At 46.2% G+C, this 18,473-nt stretch overlaps 1 protein-coding gene across 5 annotated transcripts in view; it reads right to left on the bottom strand.

Annotated features, from left to right (window-relative positions):
• ARHGAP21 (Rho GTPase activating protein 21) overlaps positions 1–18,473 on the bottom strand; it is a 141,667-nt gene that overhangs the window by 102,923 nt on the left and 20,271 nt on the right. Inside the window, exon 1 of one of the 5 annotated variants that reach the window (XM_040434409.1) lies at positions 10,778–10,797. The exons of the other annotated variants lie outside the window; for them this stretch is intronic. The gene's annotated coding sequence lies outside the window, so the exon portion shown is untranslated. Of the gene's footprint in view, positions 1–10,777; positions 10,798–18,473 lie in introns of those variants that run through there. 5 annotated transcript variants of the gene reach the window in all.

The following is an 18,473-nucleotide window of genomic DNA, read 5'->3' as shown; positions in this document are numbered from 1 at the left end:
GAACCATTCATTTCAATAAATCCGTAAAAAAAAAAAAAAAAAAACACACACACAGGAAGGTACACAGTGTGCATTCCGTTTCCACAAAAAAAATAGACAAGGATAGGACTGTTCTATTAGGATCCAGCTGTACAGAATGCACACGGGGGTCAGCAGATTTTTTGCAGAACCATTTTTGCGGACTGCAAAATACATACGGTCGTGTGCATGAGCCCTAATCCTCAGAACAGGTCGTGAATGTGCGACCGATGGGGGTCCGAATCCTGGCACTCTCGCCGATCAGCTGTATGGAGAGGCCGTGGCACCATGTGAGCGCTTAGACCTCATCCTAGGCCATGTTCATCAGTCACATGACCTAGGCGCAGCACAGCTGACCGATGGGGGTCCGACTCCTCCCGATAGGCCATCGATATGAAAATCCTGGAGAACCCCTTTAATGCATCATCATTAGGAGAGGCCACCAACGTTTAAGTCTTTAATAATTCCAACTGGAGTAATACCGGCCAAACAGCGGTCAGCTGAGCGCTTGTTCATTCCTCCAGACTCCCCCATACCCAGCCGAGCATGCAGGTCTTCGAATTGGTGGGGAGTTGCTGCCATACATCTCAGGTGACGACCGCGTATCTCCCTTGATAATTGATTGGGCAAGTTGAAATCCAACAGCACGATCCTTCTCTCCTCTGCAGTCTGCTATTGGGGCAGAGTTGGAAGGCCCCCATAGACATTAGGTGGTGGCCTATTCCCACCGACGTGGCCGGTTCAGTCCACACTAATGGGTCTGCGGTATACCACCCCTGTCTCCTATCACAGCAGAAGCCAGAGACAACCCGGCTACCAGCCCAGTGCTGTTTACAGGCTGGCTGTGACATACCATTCCCAGCAGGACCCAGAGCCTGACCGGTCACGTGGCCGGGTGACGTGCCGCAGCTCATGCCATCAGCTGCAGGAGCCTTTGAAATGTGGCCCATTTTATTGCTACAAGGCGGATTCCTTTTTATTGCTTAAAAAGTTACTGTGAGGATCGCATGAGCCAGCAGAAGGACCCCGCCGCCGCCGCTCCAGGGCCGAGTGATCCTGCAGTCGTCTGACCATGGGGGCGATGGAAGCAGGAAAAGGCCCAGGATTGTGCAACATTGAGATTCCCCTCCGCTTTCTATCTCCAATGAAGCTGAGATTTTACACACTAACAAAAAAAAAAAAATTTCTTAGGCTACTTTCACACGCACATTTGGTGCGGATCAGTCATGGAACGGATCCGTTTGTATTATCTGTAACCTAGCCAAGACGGATCAGCCTTGAACAAAATTGAAAGTCAATGGAGGACGGATCCGTTTTCTGTTGTGTCAGTGAAAACTGATCCGTCCCCATTAAGGGCACATTGCCACAAAACACGGACAGCGGCAATGTGCGTTCCGCATTTTGCGGACCGCACATCGCCGGCACTAATAGAATATGCCTATTCTTGTCAGCTATTGCGGACAAGAATAGGATATATTCTATTTTTTTTTGGGATCGGAATTGCAGACCCGGAAGTGCGGGTCCGCAATTCTGGATCTGGGCCACACATCGTGAGGCCCCATAGAAATGAATGGGTCCGCAATTCCGTTCCGCATTTTGTGGACGTGTGAATGGACCCTAACTTACATTGTGTGTCAGGACGGATCCATTTGGCTCAGTTTCACTGCAGGCAGCCTTTTGGTGTCGGCCTCCAGAGCGGAATGGTGACGGGACGGAGGCAAACTGATGAATTCTGAGCGGATCCTTCTCCATTCAGAATGCATTAGGGCAAAACTGATCCGCTTTGGACCGCTTGTGAGAGCCCATGACGGATCTCAGAAATGGAAAGCCAAAACGCCAGTGTGAAAGTAGCCAAAATGGGTTTTTTCAGGTTCAATAAAAATTCTGTCAGCCCCTGAAAAATACTACATGCACCCTTCTTTCTACTGCCGGCTCTTGAGCTACACTCCCTTCCTCCCTGTTATTTTCCTGGCTGCAGCAGTGACGCCCCGTGTACTGCGGAGGCCAGCGATTGGCTGCGAGGTGACCTGTGTGCGCGGAACGTAACCACCACACGAAAGAGATTACGATTACGTAAGAATCAGTGCTTTGGCTGTAAGCGATCACGTGCACGTGGCGGTCTAACTGTCCTAACTATTTTTTGGGCTACCAGAATAACTTTTGCAGCGTTTTTGCTCTAATAATTTTCAACCATTTTATAGAATCTTTTTGTAATTTTTCTTTTTACATTTTGCAGATAAAGAATTTGGAGGAGTTCCTTATTTTGTTTCAGTCGTTTCAATACCTCGGGGAAGATTTATCATAGACCAGTGTTCTAAGCCAGTCTAGGACATCCTCTGCAGAGCCGGGGCAGACCTAGTCCTAAGGCTTCATGCATACGGCCGCAAGCATTTTGCAAACCGCAGAACATGGATCCCTGCCGAGTGCATGCCGCCATTTTTTTTTATTTTTTTAACCGCTGCAGAAATGTCCCATCATTGTCCGCAAAATGGACAAGAATAGGACATGTTCTATTACAGGGGTCAGCAACCTTCGGCGCTCCAGCTGTTGTGAAACATTTTGCAACAGCTGGAGGTTGCCTACCCCTGTTCTATCACTTTCAGGGGCCGTGGAACGGACGGGCAGATGGTGCGCTGTCCACATCTTTTGCGGCTCCCATTGAGATATACGGGCCGCTTGCATGAGCCCTAAATTAGATGCATCCTCCTGCCATCAAATCTACTGTAGATTTTAGTCAACGGGCCAGCTTGCCATGCCGCCTTCCCTTCCCACACCCCCTTTTTGTAGAAAATCGGATAAGTCAGTCTACAGAGGAGACCACCGACATGTCCAGGCTTAATCGACACAATGTCGGGTTCTTCTGGGCACCAGGCATGCAACAAATGCAATCCACAAATTCTGGACCAGGTCCTGTGCACGGTGTGATGGGCTCTGACCCGTGCAGAAGTGGTCAGCACATTCCTTCTCGTCAATAATTTACCCCCTATCTGACGTAGCGTCCGTGTTCAAGAGTCTGTCGCCAGATCTGCAGAGAAGCCAAAAGCTGCCCAGTCACTGTCCAGTCCTTGACATTCATGCGCGGGGGACAAACCCCTTACTGTACACAGGGAGAAGGCTGTCAATCAGCGGCGTAATAAAACGATGCAACATTCACTAGTAACGGTGGAGGAGCTTCTGGAATTAAACTCAGAATAAGACCAAACCGGACACTATGACTTGTGCTTCACCAGAGGCATTTCCTCGGGGCTTATCTCTGCCCGGTCTTCTGCTTCCGATAATGTAAGGCTCCACATTATAGACTGACGAGCTGAAGACAAATACCGGATTAGCAGACTTTTTGGATTGAGGGAGTTTGATAATAGGTTAGACACGTGTAAGTCAGTATCAGCAGGAAGGCGGCCAAATCTGCTGGTTGACTCTGCATTGCAGCAGCCTCTGCACCACCTTCCTGAAGAATGTGTCTGAATCATCCACCGTAGATGCTGGGAGTGATTGCTCCCCGTCCAGAGGATATTCCCACAACCTTCCTGCTCTTCCTTCAGCCTGGGCATGCTCGGGTGAGAGGCACATGTTATTTGTGGGCCAGCCCAAGCAGGAGGAGACCTCACAAGTTATCACAGGAGTCACTGCATCAAAGCAATCATTATGTCTGCATCACCATCCCCATGAATGAGATAGATATATATATATATCTAAGGCGTATCAGACGGGGAAATGAATCATCAGAAAATTACCTATTTTTCAAGTCCTTATGTTGAGTTTATTTTTAAAGAATTTTTGCAGATGCCATTTTAAAATTTTCCAAGTCACTATGTATAGTTTAATAAAAAAATTCAAAAATATTGCAGTTTTTGCACTGGCCACTAGGGCTAATAACAGGTGCTACGTCCTGTTCTATACAGGTCACTTTTCAGAAGTCCTCTCCTTATCATCGCAATCGGGATTACAATGACAAGTAACACCTACCTATTGATAACACGGGATGCACCATTCACAATAGGCGATATCACAGCTCATCTACTCCCTCTGGTCTTCTGCACAGGTCACAGAGTATGCCTCAACACTCTCTCACAGAAGTCAATGAGGTCAGCTCCTGTCCATTGTGTCTATGGCACATGGTGGAGGCCGTCTCTCAACAATGTTAACAGCTCAGGCAAGATGGCCGCCCCCATATTCAAGTTCAGGAAATTGAATTTTTAGAAAGTAAAAAAAAAAGGTTAGTTTCCCACTAGCGTTCATGAGATCAGGCAGGGAACAGCCTAATGGATCTCTCTGGATCCAGCAATGCCGGAAGCTACATGGATCCGTCCCGCCACTTTAATTATAATGCGGGCAAGCGGAAAACCGGCCGTGCAACTACCCCTGGGCACCAGATCTTCGCTGGTCCCCATTATAGTTAATAGGGTTGAACAGCATCCATGTAGCTTCGGCAAAACATTCCCTTTAAATTGGTCTTGCAAAAAGCAGAGGTACAAGGCGCATGATGAGCGGTAAATACATACGGTCGTGTGCATGAGGCCTTAATCTAACTTCTTGCAGTAAGAAAAGAAGAAGAAAGAGGCCAGGACATTACTGTGTCACATGCCTATGCTTGCTGTTTGTCTTACAAGTTGCAGAACTACATGGCAAGATGCTGCGGATGGCTTATGTTAAAATAGGGGGGCGTGCAGTGACCCAGTGGATCACTGCTAAAAAGGAGTTGATTCACTGCAAAAAAAAAAAAAAAAGGGTTAATGTACTTTTCTATGTCGATTAAGTGATTTTGTTAAGGGTGCGCTATCAAAGTGTGCTCTGGCTTGTTGGAGTAATTGTGTGGTTGAAGCAAAAGTGCTTTGAATGGAGCCGTGTAGTTGCGACGTCAGAGTTACTACAGAACAGCTGATCAGCAGGGTGCTGGCCGTTGATCAGATACTGATGTCTATCCTGAGGATAAGCCACCAATAGAAAAGTACCGGAAAACACCTTTTTAAAAAGGGGACAGGTTAAAAATCATAATTCAAAAGCAAAATTTCAGGAGGTTATCCCTCCTGGAAATGTATGAATAAACTGACAACTGGTTGCTACCAGTCACGTTGTCCAAGTGGCATTGCAAAACAGTAATGACCTATTGTCAGCTTATTCATACATTTTCAGGAGGAATAACAGAGTAAAGGCAAAGCACAGAGAAGAGCTGACGGGATCCGCCTGAAGGAGTCATGGCTGCAATCACACGGCTCCACATGATCATAAACGGCTTTTATAAAAGCAGTGCATAATTGAGCATAAATATCCCACTATAACGAGCTTTCCCGGAGTAGTTTGTGTTTTTACTCCGTAAATTAGTCAGAGGAAGAAAAAAGCCTTTTGAAAAGCCACAGGTATCACTCCGGCGGATATGAAAGAGTAATACCCGGCTGAATATTCTGACCGTTAATTGCTGCATTCAGAGTAAAAAGCTTTGCTTCGCCTAATGCTGCCTAATGACTTCCTGGCTGCACGAGCGATGGAATGGACCTGCAGGAGCAGCGCTCCGCTACTGGAGGATGGATGAATAAGCAGTCTGCAAGCATAATGGCTTCATCACAAATAAAACCCATGGCAAGAGGCCACCGTATAGAGAGGTATAAAAGGGTGTCCATACACCGCCACAATCAATACACAGGCTCAAAGAGTTCACTTTTCCCTGCACTTCTACTCAATACTTAAGGGTCACTTTGAAAAGTAAGGCGCTTGTGGTCGTCACCTTTAAAGGGGTTATCCAGGAATTTGATATTGAAGGCCTATCCTCATCATCGGTCGGGTGAGGGTCCGACTCCCGGGACCCCCCCGACGATCAGCTGTTTGAAGAGGTCGGAGTTTTGGTTAGCGCTGTGGCCTCCTCGCAGCTTACCAAGCACAGCGCCGTACATTGCATAGCAGCTTAGCCCCATTTACTTGAATGGGACTGAGCTGTAGCCAAGCCACGTGGTCGATGGACGGTGACATCACTGGTCTGGGATGAGGCCTAAGCGCTCACGAACAGTTGATCAGCAGGGGTCCCAGGAGATTTGATATTGACTACCTATCCTGAGGCACTCTCAATTAGATCGACTTGTACAAGGAATGTCTGGCATTAAATACTGGTGACGGGTCACCAGGATTTTATGCCGTTAATTCCTTGTACAAATTTATTGTAATGTAGAAAGCGGATCGGATGACTAGCAAAATGTCTAAGAGAGGGGTGATTGCCGCAAACCGCAGGTCAATTCAGACCTGCGGTTTGCGGCTTTTCATGTTGCGGGCGGCGGTATCTGAGGCATCGCCGCTGCCTTCCTGTGACGTGCCTGTGAGATCCAGCCCCCTGGATCTCACAGGCCGGAAGCTGTATGAATAATACACACAGTATAGACATAAGGCATCGCCGCGTGCGTATCGACCGGCTCTATAAACATATCACATGACCTAACCCCTCAGAAAAAAAAACGTAAAAAATAAATAAAAACTGCGCTAAATGAAGCATTTTTTGTCACCTTACATCACAAAAAATGAGACAATACCTAAGATAATCGCCCAAAAACTAAAAAAAATTATGGCTCTCAGACTATGGAGACACTAAAACATGATTTTTTTGGTTTCAAAAATGAAATAATTTTGTAAAACTTACATAAATAAAAAAAATTGTATACATATTTCTATAAAAATACCACATGATCTAACCTGTCAAATGAATGTTGTAAATAACAAAAAAAAATATAAAAATAAACGCTGCCAAAACAGCTATTTCTTGTTACCTTGCCTCACAAAAAGTGTAATATAGAGCAACCAAAAATCATATGTACCCTAAACTAGTACCAACAAAACTGCCACCCTATCCCGTAGTTTCTAAAATAGTGTCCCTTTTTTGGAGTTTCTACTCTAGGGGTGCATCAGGGGGGCTTCAAATGGGACATGGTGTCAAAAAAAACAGTCCAGCAAAATCTGCCTTCCAAAAACCCGTATGGCATTCCTTTCCTTCTGAGCCCTGCCGTGTGCCCGTACAGCTGTTTACGACCACATATGGGGTGTTTCTGTAAACTACAGAATCAGGGCCCTAAATAGAGTTTTGTTTGGCTGTTAACCCTTGCTTTGTTACTGGAAAAAAAAATATTAAAATGGAAAATCTGCCAAAAAAGTGAAGTTTTGAAATTGTATCTATTTTCCATTAATTCTTGAGGAACACCTAAAGGGTAAACAACGTTTGTAAAATCAGTTTTGAATACCTTCAGGGGTGTAGTTTCTAGAATGGGGTCATTTTTGGGTGGTTTCTATTATGTAAGCCTCACAAAGTGACTTCAGACCTGAACGGGTCCTTAAAAAGTTGGTTTTTGAAAATTTCAAGATTTACTTCTAGACTTCTAAACCTTGTAACATCCCCAAAAAATAAAATGTCATTCCCAAAATGATCCAAACATGAAGTAGACATATGGGGAATGTAAAGTAATAACTATTTTTGTAGGTATTACTACATATGATAGAAGAAGAAGTAGAGAAATTAAAACTTTGAAATTTCCAAATTTTTTGCAAATTTGGTATTTATTTTTTTATAAATAAAAATTATAATTTTTTACTCCATTTTACCAGTGTCATGAAGTACAATATCTGACGAAAAAAACTATCTCAGAATGGCCTGGATAAATCAAAGCGTTTTAAAGTTTTCACCACTTAAAGTGACACTGGTCAGATTTGCAAAAAATGGCCGGGTCCTTAAGGTGAAATAAGGCTGTGTCCTTAAAGAGGACCTTTCACCTGGAAAAACATTGTGAACTAAGTATCCTGACATATACAGTGGCGCCCAGGGATCTCGCTGCACTTATTATCCCTGGGCGCCGCTCCGTTCTCCCGTTATGTCCTCCGGTATCTTCGCTCAGTAAGTTATAGTAGGCGGTGTCTGCCCTTGTTCTGTGGGCGTCTCCTTCTCCTAGGCTGTAGCGCTGGTCAATCGCAGCGCAGAGCTCACAGCCTGGGAGAAAAAAAAAACTCCCAGGCTGTGAGCTCTGCGCTGCGATTGGCCAGCGCTACAGCCTAGGAGAAGGAGACGCCCACAGAACAAGGGCAGACTCCGCCTACTATAACTTACTGAGCGAAGATACCGGAGGACATAACGGGAGAACGGAGGGGCGCCCAGGGGTAATAGTAAGTGCTGTGAGATCCCTGGGCGCCACTGTATATGTCAGGATACTTAGTTCACAATGTTTTTCCAGGTGAAAGGTCCTCTAAGGAGTTAAAAGGTGTTTTTCTGACTTTTTAACCCCTTTAACTTAAAATTTGCCCCATGCCACAAAATGTTCTAAAACAAAAAATCATCCCGGACTCATTTCTCTCCTGCCGTTCAGTGCCGCAGCTTCGGTCCTCCTCTCGAGATTTGTGTACGAGGCTGCAGCCAGTTACTGTGCTCTACAGCATATGGCACCACTAAGACCACTAAGGACAGTGAATGGCTACAAACACCGGAGAACTGGAACTTTGGCACCGAGAACGGCAAGAGAAACAGCTAACTAAAACTATACGATGGGTTTTTCATTTTCTAGCACGTTGTGGCATGCAGCATATTTCGAGCTGACTGACAATCCCTTAGGAATTCCGGCGCATCGCATGTCTTAGTAAAGGCTCATGCACACAAACATATTTTCTTTCCGTGTCCGTTACATTTTTTATTTTTTTTTGTGGACTGTATGTGGAACCATACATTTCAATGGGTCCGTAAAAAAGTTTCTCCGTGTGCATTCAGTTTCCGTATGTCTGTTCCCGCAAAAAATGAGAACATGTCCTATTATTGTCCGCATTACAGACGAGGATAGGACTGTTCTATTAGGGGACAGCTGTTCCGTAAAATACGGAATGCACACGAACATCATCCGTATTTTTTGCGGATAGCAAAATACATAAGGTCGTGTGCATGAGCCCTGTGGGTAAGATCCCATGAGAGATTGAGAGAAGCCGTTATGTTTTCCACCATGGGTTTTCCTTTTTATCTGAAAGGAGCTTGGCGAGGGATCTGGGCGGTAACCGCACCAAAAAACGGGCTTGTACATACTAGGCACAGCCTGAAATACCGCAAGGCATGTTTTGTAAAATGTCCCCTCACCAACCCAGCTTTGAAAAAAAATAAAAAAATTCCCATCATATATTGGTGGAAAGACCACCGGACCTAAGAGGATGAGGTCGACCAAAGGATCTCATGGCGCTCATTTCCCTACAGATGAGGAAGAGGTGAAAAAGGGAGTTCCGTTTCCACACCAGAGCTGCGGCCCTGACTCCAGGAGGCCTACAACCACTTGCTCATAGCCAGGTACAAACCACTAAAGGACAACTCCAGCCATATACATGGCAGCGTCGTCTTTAATATGAACGGTCAAAATTATCCACAGTGACTGACCCAACAATACCAACCAGCAGTGCCAATCTGAAAGTGGTCCGACGCAAGATGAATGTCTGCCCAACCCACATCATCCTGCTAGGACTGGACTGTAATCCTATGTTTATAGGGTGGATATGAACTTGGATAGCGGGTGCATCCACTTGGATATTTTTGTAAGCCCATAGTAGTGAATGGAGAGGATTTACACGCACACAGAGCTCGCTATCAGTGGGGGGGGGGGGGGGGGGGGGGTGGGAGAAGAACCTGCATCTATCGGACATTAACGGCATTTCCTACGGATATTCCATAAACGTCCAGATGGGACAATCCCTTTAATGCTCTGCTTCATTTTCCAATGGCACATGCCGCATTATTCCTCCTGTCAAAAAACGAAGAAAAAAAAAAACACAAACACTACAATGTAAGCCAAAAAGGAGTCCGCTGCACGTTGGGGGTATAAGCATCCGTAGACATAAGACAGCAACATCCCATAGTCACCCACCGTCCCAAGCAGATCACTTCTGAATACTTACTTTGACCTAAAAGTAAACTTTTTACCAGTTTTAAACCTTTTAAGTCTTCAGATAAAATTGCAATTCGTACCCACGCGTTTCAAGGCTTACCAGTTTTACGTAAATAAAGTGCAACACTTCTACTGTAATGAACCGCTACCTGACTTTCTAATACAATCCACTTTCCAAGATCTTCGTTTGAAGTCAGTGAATAAATACATCATCGTTTAGACGCAGAGGCCAAACACTCTCACAGATGAGAGGTCGCTACAGTTGTATCAGTCCAGACAAGCCTAAGCCGACCCAATGCATCTGATGAGATGCAATGTATAGGAAATGGAGGCTGAATACCATAGTATCCACCTCTCAGGTATTAAGCTGGATGTGAAAAATTTAAAAAAATTGTATTCAATCCCCGAAGACCGCGATCTTGGAAAGGACGAGGAACTGAAACAGAGAATGTGATAAAAGTTACAAAAAACTTTTCATGCCTATGCCTTCTTTGCATGCAATCTGGAAAGCCCCTTTAAATCCAGTTGCTCGTGACTCTGCAGTATTTCTCAAGTCAGACACGACCCGACAAAAGCAGAAACTAGAACAGCGTCTACCGCTTCGGAACATCAAATGCAAAGTAGCCGTAGGCAAACATTAAAGACACCTTAAGGAAAGTCGAGGCTTCTTGCAGCGTCAGCAATATACAAGAAGCACCCATTGACAGTACTGCGGGTGTCCCCATCATCCCGGTACATAGAGTTTCCGTGCTCCGCTGGTCCTCCAGCCTGATTCAGCATTACACTACTAACTGCATAATCCCACTCCACTAGTGTAATGCAGAAGCGAAGGTCATCGGGGCGGCCGGGAACGACGACCCGCACCAACGCTGGGCACTGACCTGGTTGCTCCACGAACAGTAGAGATTGCAGAGCAGGTTCCAGTTGGGGTTGAGCATACAGTCGAGTATCCCGAACTGGGCCATGCTTCCCTTACCACGCAGGGTGCATCTCTGACTCAGGAGATAACAGGAGAGCGATGCGGAGCACGGATCCAGAGACCTTCCTTCTCCCTGACTCCGACCACTCAGCAAGGAGCTGGCAGCAGCAAGGACAGGACACTTTACCAATCAGAGGGCTTCAGTCTGTGCACCCAAGTAATGCCCATGCATGAAGAGGTAGCAGAGCTGAATAGGTCGTTCAAAACAAAGCAGCTCTACCTGCAGTCTTCTCATGTCTGCAGCTTCCAAACTCCTTATTGCAAATGATAAAGGTTACATAGAGGACTACGTGAATGGCACGGAAGTAAGGCTCTTACCTGCTCAGATTAGCATTTTTCAAAGTCTGCAGCTACACAGGGCATCAGGGGTTGTCTCACTTCTGCATTTATCATGTAGAGAACGTTAATACCAGGCACTTACTAATGTAATGTGATTCTCCATATTGCCTCCATTGCTGGCTGGATTCATTTTTCCATCACATTACACACCGCTCGTTACCAGGGGTTATGACCACCCCGCAATCCATCAGCGGTGGTCGTACTTGCGCACTATAGGCGGCCAGGACAGTGAGAGCACACATAGGCACGCGTACACAAACTCCTGTCCCCTGAAAACAAGCAGTGTATAATGTGATGGAAAAATTAATCCAGACAGCAAAGGAGGCAATATGGAGAATCACAATACATTAGTAAGTGCCTGGTAGTAACTTTCTCTACATCATAAATGCCACTTGCTGAAGTGAGGCAACTAACCATTCATGCACACGGTGACCACCGAGGACAGCGACTGGCTGCAGGGGTCAAGCAAGCAATAAATGTGGCACCAGTAAAACAGGCCTAGTGGGGATCAGAGCAGGCAGGACAGAAAAATAATAGGTTTTAATATTTTTTTTCTAATTTTACAAAACCCCCAGCTCCTTGACACATTTTAACAAATCCTGGAGAATCCCTTAAAGGGGTTTTCCAACTGAATGACCTAATCCTTAGGATAGATAATCAGTATCTGATCAGTGGGGGTCCAACACCCGGGACCGCTGTTGGAGAAGGCACCGACGCTCGCAGTTGCGCTGCAGCCTTCTCCAGCTTTTCCTGTTCATCAGTCACATGTCCTAGGCGCAGCTCATCCCCAGAAAGTGAATGGGGCTAAGCGGGATACCAAGCACAGCCACTAGAGAGCGCATGGCGAGCAGAGAGGAGGCAGCAGTGCTACTGCGAGCGCTGTGCCTTCTCAAACAGCCGATTGGTGGGGGTCCCAGTGTTTCGGACCCCCACCGTTCAGATACTGATGACCTATCCAGAGAGTGCCAGTATACAGGACCGCCAATCAGTGTCTTCATTGGTCTAATGCAGAGGACACCGATTGGCTTCGGCTGGCATACAAGCAGCAGGACTGGACTGGGGAACAGGGCGAGTATACCATGTGTTTTTTTTTTCTTTTATGTTGGACTACTATTTTAAAATCTGAGGTTATGTGCGAATATCGGTGACTGCAGACCTACAACACGTGGGAACATACCCTAAGAGCCAGTGGCACTGCCATAATATGCCCTGACTGCCACTTTTCCACTAATAACTGAAGTGGTATACACAGAGTAATAACGAGTATGTTTCTGGGTCACAACTGATCATTTTGCTCATTTACGGGGGCAATTTGGTGGTAAATCCTATGGCTCTGGTGAAAATGGCTTCACTTAAGAGGAAACACAATTATGAGCCAGTCCTGAAATGTGTTAGACCAGTTCAGGGAAATAGCTGTTCTACTACACTAAAGCAAAGAAGAACGGCTCACCCCCTTTGATGACTCAGGTTCATGTTAGATCTGTGTGGTCACTTCTGGTTCTTGAATGTCTAGGTATACTGCAGTATGTAGCAGGTCAGGTCCAAGCCCCCACCGGAATTGTGCAAATTCACACCAAAGTACTAACCCCAATTCCACAAGTTACTAATGTTTGCAGTCTTGGATCATATTTGCACGCTGGTGCGAGATACTCCTCAAAAAACTAAAAGTTACGGGTCTCTAAAGTGCCCCCCCCCTGCTTGATTTTACAAATGGCCACCTAACTCTAAGGGGTTCTATGTTTGGACAATCTGTATGTTAGAAGCGTCCCTTGACGATAAGCAGGTCACAAAGTGCCCCCTCCCTGCTGAGACCCCCAGCAATCCGCCGTAATCGGTGGGAAACATGGCAGTAAGTGTGTAGCTTTCCTGCAGTGCCACCACAGGCGAAACTGCGCATTACACAATGGGCTGTCTGTGTAAGTCAGGACAGGTCCTCCAGAGCAAGGTACTCTGACCAAGAGATGAGGGTCCTGGACAGTGGACCCCTCCCTCTAAAACCTCATGCAGACGTCCATGGAACACGGTCCGTGAGATACCGGACTGGCATTGCAGGAGCGCACGGAGTCATTGGTTGCCATGACCATACACACAGACAGACCATCCATCCATACACACAGACCGACCATCCATGCATACACACAGACCGACCATCCATGCATACACACAGACCGACCATCCATGCATACACACAGACCGACCATCCATGCATACACACAGACCGACCATCCATGCATACACACAGACCGACCATCCATGCATACACACAGACCGACCATCCATGCATACACACAGACCGACCATCCATGCATACACACAGACCGACCATCCATGCATACACACAGACAGACCATCCATGCATACACACAGACCGACCATCCATGCATACACACAGACCGACCATCCATGCATACACACAGACCATCCATGCATACACACAGACCATCCATGCATACACACAGACCAACCATGCACACACACAGACCATCCATACACACAGACCATCCATCCACACTTTAGGTGTTGACTTTCTTCTGTAAAGGCTGTATAAGACAGCCCGATTCTGCCAACAATTATTGGGAAGGAAAGCTTCGCCTGCTTGCTAGCGGAGAAGACCGCTGCTATTCCATGCAGCGATCTCCTCCACAGTATGGGGAGGAGCGATCCCTATACCATTGTTCGTCCCCATGCTGTATAGTGGTTTGATGGGTCGTGATTAAAGAATAGAATCTGCAGCTTGGAAATAATATTTAATTCTGCCAAAGATTTGGATTGCCCGATGAACAAGCATTTGCTCGTTCATCAGGTAATTGGCGGCAGTATTATACTGCCAGATCATCGCTAGTGAGCATTACTACAAACGCCGGTTAGCGATGATTTGTCTGACAATCGCCTCGTGTAATACAGGCTTAAGGGTCCATTTACAAGGACAGATAGGCAGATCATTGGAAAGCAACTACACGATCCCGATAATTGCCTGCTCTTCAGCAGAGACGAGGGTTGAATTTACACGAAGCAATTACCTCTGCTGCATGGGGGTCAAGCGATTCATATATAATAGATAGTTATTATTCCTGGGCAGGAGACTGCAGTTTAGACAGCCCGATCTGCTGCCCAGGACAGAGGAGTTTTGGGGCCGGCAGAACGACGCGATCACCCGGCACTTTTTCCACAGGTCAATTATTGGGAACGAGCATTTCTACAAATACTATGTACGATAACCTGCCTATCGGTCCATGTCATAGGAGCCTAAAACCCAAGACGTAAGTGTAAATAATAAAACCTTCCTTTAGAGCAGACGGCTTCCAGATCCGAGGCAAAGGAATAATTAATGTTTCAGAAGAATGTACAAATGAGGGAGGGAGAAGAAGCAGAAATCTGCATGTAATAACACGGCGGCCCAAATGGCAGCTCAATTACAAAGTCTATTTATTGCCGGGGCTCAAATTAATTGATTTATGACTGTAGTACACAACAGCTATGGGGGAGGCCACCATCTGGGAAAGACTACCCACACACCACTACTACAGCCCATGCTTGGACAGAACATTTAGGAAATAAAGCTGTCGCTTGGGGCGGGGACAGAGAGCCCCATCTTCCTCACAGCGCAGGCGTAAGCGGCAGGGTTTGGCATGTCAGTACTAAAAATACAGAAGTGACAGACCACCATAGGGCAGGTGACAGGATGTGAAGGCTAACCTCCGGCACTCCAGCTGTGGTAAAACTACGACTCCCAAGATGCCCCCTTGCTTGGCTGTCCTCAGAACTCCATAGAAATGGATGGAGCATGCTGGGAGTCGTAGTTTCACCATAGCTGGAGTGCCAGAGGTTAGCCAGCACTGCCTTAAAGTGTTCCTCTAGTTTAGGGCCAAGTTAATGGAGGTCTACAAATCAGGCCCCTTCTCACTCAGCCTGAAAGACCCCACATGCATTTCATGAATGGCCAACTCAATTTAAAGGGGTCGTCTCACTTCAGTAAATAGCATTTATCATGTAGAGAACGTTAATACAAGACACTTACTAATGTATTGTGATTTCCCATATTGCTTCTAGATAAATTTTTCCTTCATATTATATACCTCTCATTTCCATGGTTACGACCACCCTGTAATCCAGCAGCGGTGGTCGTGCTTGCACAATATAGGACAGAGCTCCGCAACCTTTGTCACTCCACCTGTTGTCAAACTACCAATTCCCAGTATGCTCCATTTATTTATATCGGAGTTCAGAGAACAGTTGATCAAGTGTGCATGCTGGGAGTTGTAGTTTTACAACAGCTGGAGTGCCGGAGGTAGCTGACCCTTGATATCAGGAAAAAGTCTGGGCCTCTCTGGTGGCTTGGACTGTAGGAGTGCGTATAGTCCAGCACCTTCTTTTTTCTCTATAGTGTGCAAGCACGACCACTGCTGCTGGATTGCGGAATGGTCGTAACCATGGAAACAAGCAATGTACAATCCGATGGAAAAAATTAATCAAGCCAGGAAAGGAAGCAATATGGAAAAAAATCACAATACATTAGTAAGTGCTTTGTATTAACTTTTTCTACAGGATAAATGCCATTTGCTGAAGTGAGTCAACCCCTTTAATGCAATGTGTAATACCCAATTTTCCCTGTGGAGGCGCTGCAGGGATATCGCAAACTTGCAGCTGATCGCTGGTGGGGTCTAAGCAGTGAAACGTCCAGCAATCATGACAATACATTAACCATTCCTCAAGTACTTTATAAGCTCTTTACAGGCAAAAAGTTAAAAAAATACCCCAAATTATTAATAGGAGGGGGGATTGTTTTCCATTGTAAATATTCATTGGCCCGCCCTGCAGATTCCATACTGCACAGCCTGAATATCTGAGCGGTTGCTTAGTAACACGTTCTCCAGTATGCCAGTGACACCACTGGATCACCATATTCCTGTGGAGACCAGGGTTGTCCCCTACAATAGTGCAAGGACAGGTGGTGCATAGACCCCACAATCCCTTCTTCATTCCCCCTTTGCAGTGCACACGATTCTGCAAAGCACCTTCTCCTTTCTGACCAGCGCCACCTCGTTTAGGGACACAGAAGCCGCTCATAACGTGCTGTCATCTTTGGATTTTGAGCCCACAGCTCAGACTTGCAAATTGCCCCCTCACCCCCTCCTATTCCCATACGGCTGTTCTCCGGCTTTAACCACAGTGGGCAGCTCACCAAGGCAGCACAATGAGCCCAGCGCACAGCCAGTTACAAGTTTGGGGGGGGGGGAGATGGAGCAGATGGTGAGAATAGTAATAAACTCAAAAGATCTTGATTTTAGCATATTTCACCCTCCGCTGCCAAGAACATTTATGTGTGAACTGCTGTCAGATCCTCAATGAAGAGCGGAGGAAGGTGGAGGCTAGCACAATCCCCCACAGCGGCTCTTAACATGAGGTTCTTGCCACCACTTTTGAGCGCCTGGCCAGTTTGCAAGCTACAAAGCACGGGGTCCATTTTGAAAAGGTACAACCGGGCAGGCTGCCGAGCCAAGAAACGTAAAAATATCCTGTCGGCACCTGCTCTAGAGAAATAAGGCAACACACAAGCTGCCCATCTCAACGTGACACTCTCACAGGGCGGGTGAATGCATGACAGTCTCGAGCTGACTTCTGGCATGATCCAAAGTGACCTCTTGGCTCGTTCACCAGCGTGGTCTACAACTGATGTCATGGCAAAAATTTCAGTTGTGCAAACTATGTATTTATTCTCCAACACGTAATGTGAACTTTGAGACGTGTCACAATGTGACTGCCGGTCTACATGGAGGCTTTAAGGTTTCACCAACTTTCTGGTTTGGGGCAACATCTGCACATTCAATGGGAAATTCTGAGATGCCTATGCCTTGTCCATGCATAAACGGCCAACAACCGTTGTGGGCGCTCGGCACATGCACTGAGCGGAATGCTTGCCGTGTAGTGCCAAGAGAAAGAATCACTTCAAGTGAAGGCATCTAACAAGGTTCCAATAAGGGATAACCTAAGAGGTTCTAGGAACATCTGGTGTAGATCTCCAAGAATTAGGTGATAAATGTATGATCTCTAGGACCCCTACCGATCTCTAAAACAGGGCTGACCTGTGTGCATGACCAACGCTCCATTCAGCTCTAGGGTGTTGCGAGAGTTAGACATGCCCAGTGTTCTTCAGTCCCATGAATGAAGGGGTGGTGATGGAGCAGTGGTCACACAGGTGACTCCTGGACCTTCCATTCCAGTGATCAGTAGGGGTTCGGGCGGTAGGATCCAGCAATCATACGTTTACCACCAATCCTGTGGATGCTGTTCATGGTGGCCATACACATTAGAGGGAAGAAGGATTATAGGATCAACCATCTGGTTACACGAATTAGATGTGTTCAAACTGGTCCCACACTATCAAGGACACAGAGAGCAGGACAATCAAGTTTCCTTCAGGAAACATTCTTTCATGGAACGATCATCCTCGTAAGAGCCGACTGCACCACATACAGTCAAGCATTACCAATTACCGGACAAAAATGTTATACATGGCCGCCTCCTTTCAAGATGCAGACTGTCATCAATTGTCCAGTCGTTATTTGGAATGTGTCGGCTCCAAAACACCCCTTGAAAGTAGAGTAAGGCCTCATGCACACGACAGTTGTTTTTCTCGGCCTCCGTTCCGTTTTTTTTTGGCGGATAGGATGGGGACCCATTCATTCATTTCAATGGGTCAGCAAAAAAAAAAGCAATCCGTTTGTATTCCGCGTCCGTTGTCCGTGTTTCCCTTCAGTAAAAAATAAAAAAAATATAGTGCATGTCCTACTTTTTTAACATTTGCAGACAAGGATAGGCATTACAAGGGATCTGTGGGAAAAAACAGATCCTCAAAAAATAAAAAACGGATGCCGCATACGTTTTTTGTGGTGGACGCACAATTTGTGGACACAAAAAACAACTGTCGTGTGCATGAGGCCTAAGGCTAAGTTCACACTTCAGTTATTGCGAGCCATAACCAGTAGATAAGCCTTCAGAGATGAGGTACAATGGACAGATCTGCACCTGTTCTGTGTTTTGTGACCCGCACAATAACTGACCGAAATAACTAAAGTGTGAACGCCGCCTAAGCAGTGTATAGCGTAAGGGATGCAGTGTCCAGTTATGTAACTTTCATCTTCATACTCACTTGCGTTCCGACGCTGTGCTCCCACAAACCAGCAGAAAAATGCATTGGGAGGACTCTTCAAGTCCTCTCCATTATGGTGTGAGCACAGGAGTCTTCTCAGTGCATCTTA

Source organism: Bufo bufo, chromosome 5 (genome assembly GCF_905171765.1).
Source record: "Bufo bufo chromosome 5, aBufBuf1.1, whole genome shotgun sequence".
NCBI classification, from domain to species: domain Eukaryota; kingdom Metazoa; phylum Chordata; class Amphibia; order Anura; family Bufonidae; genus Bufo; species Bufo bufo.
The sequence above is the reverse complement of the archived record's forward strand: the minus strand, read 5'-3'. Positions and strand labels throughout refer to the sequence as shown.